This window comes from Pongo abelii, chromosome 1, assembly GCF_028885655.2.
Source record: "Pongo abelii isolate AG06213 chromosome 1, NHGRI_mPonAbe1-v2.0_pri, whole genome shotgun sequence".
In the NCBI taxonomy this organism is placed as follows: Eukaryota; Metazoa; Chordata; class Mammalia; order Primates; family Hominidae; genus Pongo; species Pongo abelii.
The window spans coordinates 77,667,453-77,674,253 of NC_071985.2; the positions used below are offsets into that span (position 1 = coordinate 77,667,453).

At 37.8% G+C, this 6,801-nt stretch overlaps 1 protein-coding gene and 1 non-coding gene across 6 annotated transcripts in view; one reads left to right on the forward strand and one right to left on the reverse strand.

The window, feature by feature from the left end:
- The window catches only part of DNM3 (dynamin 3), a 577,169-nt gene that overhangs the window by 17,047 nt on the left and 553,321 nt on the right, over positions 1-6,801 (reverse strand). The window lies entirely within an intron of this gene.
- The window catches only part of LOC112134129 (uncharacterized), a 62,084-nt gene continuing 59,219 nt past the window's right edge, over positions 3,937-6,801 (forward strand). The window contains exons 1-3 of the transcript XR_010141017.1: positions 3,937-4,035; positions 4,823-4,911; positions 5,728-5,827. This is a non-coding gene — a transcript (uncharacterized LOC112134129). The remainder of the gene's footprint in view (positions 4,036-4,822; positions 4,912-5,727; positions 5,828-6,801) is intronic.

The following is a 6,801-nucleotide window of genomic DNA, read 5'->3' on the forward strand; positions in this document are numbered from 1 at the left end:
ACTCAGGCAAGCTTTTCAATAGAATAGAACAAGAAAGTGTGTTTAAATTGGTTTTTAAAATAAGTATCGGGCTAGTTCCAAAATAAATTTTGATTGAGGCTTGCAAGTCAATTCATTTTATATTCCTTCATCCCCTCAGTAAGCCCTACTTATGTACTAGGTACTGTGTTAAGAGGTAGAGATACAGAAATAAAGACAGTCACTGCCCAGAAGAAGTTTCTTGTTGAGATGGAGAGAGACAAGTTAACTATGACCACAGTAGGATTATGCTAAAATTTTTGCTTCAGGAGTTTCAGAAACATCTGGAGTCCTAGCTTAGAGTTGGAAGGAGGCCAGGAGGTTGGAAGGACTTCCAGAAAGTACGGAAAGTTAAGGGGACTAGCATTCCAGGAATGGGAAAGGTATGTGCAAAGGAAAGAAAGCCAGAAAGTACTGAAGTTTGAGAAATCAAGGGTTGTCTTATTCTTTATCACAAATACCAAATGACTTGTTTTGTCCCAAGTCCTAACAAAGTCATGAAACAGGTAACACAGAGGATTTTTGGTTGTATTAAAATATGATTTCTAAAAAGCATTACTTTCCGAGATTAACTTTTAAGTATTTTGGCCTTTGTACTATATCATTGAGAAGATAAACTTGGGGGAGGAAAGAGCTAAAAGAAACGCAGAGAAGCAGAACGCAAGAGGGATACAGTGTGAGAAAGCATGCAGAGAAGGGAAGTGGTTTTACAGAGATTTACAAGTGATTTTTTTTCCTTTGCTCCTTCCTTTCCTCCTTTTCTCCTTTCCTGCCCCTTCCCTCCTTCCCTCCTTTCTTCCTATCTCCCTTCCATCCCCCCTCCTTTCTCTTTTATTCCTAAAGAGACCTCCAGAAACTTATGTGCTGTAGAAACCTACTCCCACTGATGGTGAATGGGGTAAACCTTTTTCTGACCCTTCTCATCACTCCCACTTCAGGCGCCAAGAGAGGGAGAGGCCAACTGCCACCATTTAGGGGAAGGAGGAGGCAGGAAAGGAGGTGCTGAGAACTAGCTACTGGGCGAGGCAAGTGTCCGCTTCTGAGAAGGAGGAGGAAATCAGGAGGAAGAAGGAAAAAGAAGAAAGGATAGGGAGGAAAAAGGCAACACTTCGAATCTCTGTATGACTGCACAATTCATTTCTGCTTTGGGAAGATAGAAAAGACTTTTTGTCCCTTTCTGAGAGGGAGCAAGAACCTTTCAAGCCTGGGGATGTGACTTGGGGTAACTATGTAGCTAGAAATACTGATAGAAAAATAACCTTTCCTTTTCCTTTTATTTTATTTTTTTAACAACAGCAACAAAAAAGAGCATGAGGAATTTGAAGACTGAGAGATGAGTTGTGTAGCACCAACATTTTCTTTCTGCCTGACCTTAATATCTGATGAATTAAAAGGTCAGTTTTAAGTGCACCACATGATAGGCTTCTGTCACTTCTATTAGCCCAGGTGGTAAATATGAAGAAAAAGAATTACCATTTATTAATCGTCCCAGTTATTTTTTTAAAAAAATCCAGCAGGAGGAGCTCTAACATGCTTTAGAGCTCAAATTTTAAAAACAAAATTTTTTAAAGCAAACAGAGAAAAACAGAGAGGCATTGTGCTTTGCAGGCTGCCATGTCAGTGAACAAATATGTGACTAAGTCCAATTAAATGCTTCGTGAGAAGCCAAGGAAGCCAAGCAATGATACTCGTGGAGACAGAACGGCCCACATTTCCTCCCTTCCACGAGCCTCCTCTTTCTGATGCAGTTAAGATGGGACTGGTCTGCAGTATTAGCTCTTACAAAAGAGGGAGCAAAAGGATGATTTCTGGGCAAGACTAGATGTAATTCTTTTCCTCTGAACATGTCATATTGTTTCTAAATGAGTCTTTGACACTGGCTCAAGAATTTGAAACGCATTGAAAAACAGAATTTTCATTGTTGGTTGAAGGCACTATGAAACTCCTAAAGGTTCAGTCGCTTCTACTCAGTGGCTTGTCAGACACTTTTTTTAAATGAGAGAAATGCTGTGTTTGTAAAAATTGGTGCTAAAAGGGTAAAGAATAATATGTCCCCTGGGCCATGTAAAGAGTCTGCAGAAAGAATTAGGGCTTTCTAACGTACACACATAAACTGGAACACAAAGAATTTACTCAGGAACAGTAAGGAGTATATGAATTTAACAGTTATGGGATTTTTAGGGTAAGCCTTTCCATTTTGGACAGTGTTGTAGGGGTGGAATGGATGAGTAGGCATATAAGATGATCAGAATTACTTAACATGAAGGAAATTTTCAACCAATCCGTTTTAATCTCTTGCCAACAAGAAGTCAAATTTTTGTTTTACACCTTAATGGTATGCCCACATTTTTAATTTTTATACAAGCTCCTACAGAAACTTTAACTAGACCAATTCAGACCAAAAGTCACTAAATAAAGCTAGTCTAGACGGAAAATCTATGAAAACCATATGTCTTTTAGGCATCTGTCTTACAAAAACTACCATCATCCTGGAGAAATTGTTCACAAAATATGCTTTTAGGAAAACACTGCTGTACTGACCATGGAGGCTGTACTTAAGAAGATGGCTGGACTTGGAAAGAGTAAAGCCAAAATGTTTATAAATGAAAGGCTCTCATTTTCACATACATCTAACTGCCTGTAAACATTACTGAAAAGATGGGCCAAGCAGATATCATTTATCTTACCATTATTCTAGAAGAGATCAAAAAAGTTTACAGTTTTGTTCCTCCTCACTACTACAGAACATTAGACCAGGGGATCTCAAAGCAACTCTGTTCTCACCCACAGAGAACTGTTTTGAATAATGTTGTACGTGGATGAGGCCAATAAACAAGAACATTTTCTTCTGATTATTACCTCATCCTGCTGGCCTGCCAAACACAGCTAGCAGGCAAGTGTTCGATATAAGTAACTAGAGGAAGACTGTTCTGTATAATTGGGCGTAGGGATCATCTGAGAGACAAGGGAAATCAGAAGGACTAGGGTGCAATGACAATGCAGTAAAGAGGAATATTCTAAAATCTTGCTTTTCCAATTCAGCATTGCTTTCTGAGCTAAAGACAATGGTCAGTGCTTAAAATGCATTTTAATTTTAATAAGCGGTAAGCAATCCACAGAAAAGATATATAATTGCAAACTTTACGATAAATATAACATTCTAACTGAAAACTGTGAATATCAATGGAGCCTATGAAAGTATTTATGAACTGCAAAGATAACTTGTAATCCTCTAGAATATTTTACTGAAACTTATTTCTCTGCAGGAAGGGAGACTTTGGAACAATTCAGTAGCAATAATTATGGGCATGAGTAACTCCATGCGTTTTTCAGTCACCTAGAAGATCGTGACTGAATAATATACATCAAATAGCCACATATGGCAAAAAGGTCCTAAGTTAGAAGAGGAAAATACCAGGAAAAAAAAAATGAAATCTATAAGATATAATCAGTTATACACCAAAGTTTTAAGCAAATACCAGAAACACTATTTCAATGTGTTTATTCAAAGATATTGTACTTTAAAATGAATTTTCAATCTAAGTATGAGTTTTCATGCATTAATTATTAAGATAGTGATGGAGTAATTTAAAGTGTTTGAAATATTAAAATGAATCAAGCAATTATATCAATATCCTTCATTAAAGATTCCTGAACTGAACTGTAGAACATTTAAATAAGCTAATCACAGTCTACTGATGAGTCACAGGGGTTTTTCTGGTCCATTCATCTTAGTCCTAAGTGGTACTATTGTTAGAGCTAAAACTATAAGTCTACTTTCATACAAATCATATGCAGAGCACAGATTTTATTTTGACTTTAGACCCAGGTATTTGGCGGGAAATTACTGCAGTGGTTTTTCTGGTTAACACGTTTACTAATGTTTCCTTAATTTTTCCACCCCAACGGGCAATAATTAAGGTGGAATTTGCCTCACATGAAGTTTTATTATTTTAGTTATTAAAATATTTTCCAACACTACTGAGAAGCAAAAAGCAATTCCCATTGTTTTAAAAAGTAAGTAGACGTTTTCCTCAGTTGTTACAGCTTTTCCTCAGTGAATGGTATTATAGCGAGAGCGGTGGGGCAGACTTTCTGGTGTAGGCCCTTGAGCATGATACTACTTAAGGGTAGATTTACTTAAGGGAAAAATTTCATTCACTCTTAAAATTGGCTTTGAGAATAATCCTAATATAAACTTAAAAAAATACACATGGTACAGAATGTATCTTACATAAATACCCATTCCTGAGTGGAATAATTTCATTGCAGACTCTCTGGACTGCGAAATGCCTTTAAAAGTCTTTCTCATCTCCCATTCTCATAAGAGGTCTCATTCTAGATGAGATATATACTAATCTTTTGAGATAAATGAAATACTGCAAATGAATGTTATATATTTAAGTATACAGACGAACAGTAAATTTAGATAATGTTACCTCATGAAAATCTGAAACTAAATACTGGTAATATTTACATGATGGAAGCAAGTGGTGTATTTGATTGTAAAATAAGACCATTCCCAAGTCATATTTAAAGCAGCATAATGCCTTCTCATAGTGTCTTATTTTCTCTTAGTTTCAAAATTACCATAGAAGCTGAGGGATTCTCCTGTGGTGGTGTATTTAGTTTGTGGCTATCCAGACTTTTAGCTTATTCTCTCTCTTAGTTGGTACATTAGCCCTTCTACCAAAGAAGCAGGGAAGGAATGGGGCTTATTTCTAAATTTCATATCAACTTGCACATTTAAGAAGAGTGCTTATACCTCTTCCTGTTTTCTAATGTTTAAATTAATTCCCAATAGGAGAAAAAGTTGACTTTATGAACATTTGGAATTTTACATGTCTCTAAGCAACTGAAGTTAGGAAGACCCTACCTTGCTATGGATTATGAGTGACTGCGAATTTTGCTACTTGCCATTTTGACTTAACATATTTTCAGGTCCTTGGGTGGAATGTATTCTTTCTATGATTCACATGAGCTGATAACTTCGACCAGAAGACAGGAGTGGGCATTTCCTAGTGCTTATGGGAATAGTTAAAAAATAATTCAAGAAATTAGAGTACTTGCTATTTGTGGTTTTGCCTATTGTGTGGCTGTGATGCCTGAAAAGCAGCCACAGGGCAAAAAGTGCCATGAGGAGACTGCGCAAATACCTAGTGGCTTTAGACTTTTTGCCTTGTGTAGGAAGTCTTTCTTGGTCAGAGTTGACATGGGATCTAAACTTGATGTAAATACTTAATGTGGCATCAATGCACATGTAAATTCTATCAAATCTAGTGCCTTTCAACACTGCCCTCCCATCCCCCACATTTAAAATATTGGCTACAACAAAAGTGTAATAGTCTTTTGGCAATAGCATTTGGTAAGCCAGATGGATTTAATTTGGCAACTTAAGGGTGTAAATATATGTTTAGATTCAGGGGTTCCCCCAGACAACACTTACAATACATTGGCAATGGTAAGCTAAAGGATTTCAGTGTCGAGTGTTTTAAAATTCTACCTTTGAGCAGCAATAAAGTTATGACAGGCAAGCAAAAGCCATCAGACTCTCAGCTAAATCCTTAATGTTTTTCTTACATTGCTGGAGGTAGGCATTTAAGGCACGTTTCTGAGTGAAAGATGCAGCATTTACATTTTCATTTTTAATTTCCTGGCTCTTATTGGCTAAAGCAACTCTAGTAAACGTTATTTAAATTTTGTTTCTAGGCCTGGTGCAGTGGCTCATGGCTGTAATCCCAGCACTCTGGGAGGCTGCGGTGGGTGGATCACCTGAGGTCAGGAGTTCGAGACCAACCTGGGCAACATGGTGAAACCCTATCTCTACTCAAAATACAAAAATTAGCTGGACGTGGTGGTGCATGCCTGTAATCCCAGCTACTCAGGAGGCTGAGGCAGGAGAATGGCTTGAAGCCGGGAGGCAGGGGTTGCAGTGAGCCGAGACCACGCCACTGCACTCCAGCCTGGGTGATGGAAACTCCACCTCAAAAAAAAAAAAAAAAATTTCTTCTGATCTTTCACAGAAAGAAGGAAGAAGTTCCCCAGCAGTCCTTTCTTCTAATTTGTTGCTTGGATAAAATTTAGGTGAAAGAGCTATGAACAATGTCATGCCATGAATCATTGAAGTCGTTAAAACAAGAACTAACAACTAACTAACAAGAACTGTCTGAATGTGAAGGTTTCCTTGTAAAAATCATTCTTTTCTTATAGTGAGGGAAACAACGAAGTGCCGTGATAAAATAGAAGTACTACCTTGTGTGTCGTCTACAAGTCTGTATATTTTTACACTGGGCAAAACTTTTTTTTTTTTTTAAACCCCCTTTCTTTGAGCTAACATTAACTTGTATATAGGAACATTCAGCAGATTCCAACCGGTGACAATTTGCTGCTGACTGGACACAGGAGGAATAATAATCCTCTACTGTGCATTTTTCACTGGCCAGTGGCTTCTCTGCCCGACTCCTGTCTTGGCTGTTTTCCTCTATCAGTCAGGTGAAACTCAGGGCAGGGCTGAGTCCCCTGAAACTCAGGAAGGCTTTCCCTGCAATGGCTGAAGCTTCAACAATTTAGAGCCCCAAAGAGAACAATGACAGAGCTATTTGCTATTATTTGTCATGGGATGTGGAAGCAGTTGTGTTTGGTTAGCTTAATGCCAGTTACCACTGGGCTAACAGCAGCATATTGTTATATTTACTGCTGCCTGTCTGCATTTATGTTACTTGTACTTTGCCTTATGTAGATCCTTTCTTATTTTCCTTTTCCTTTTACCCTCTTACAACATAG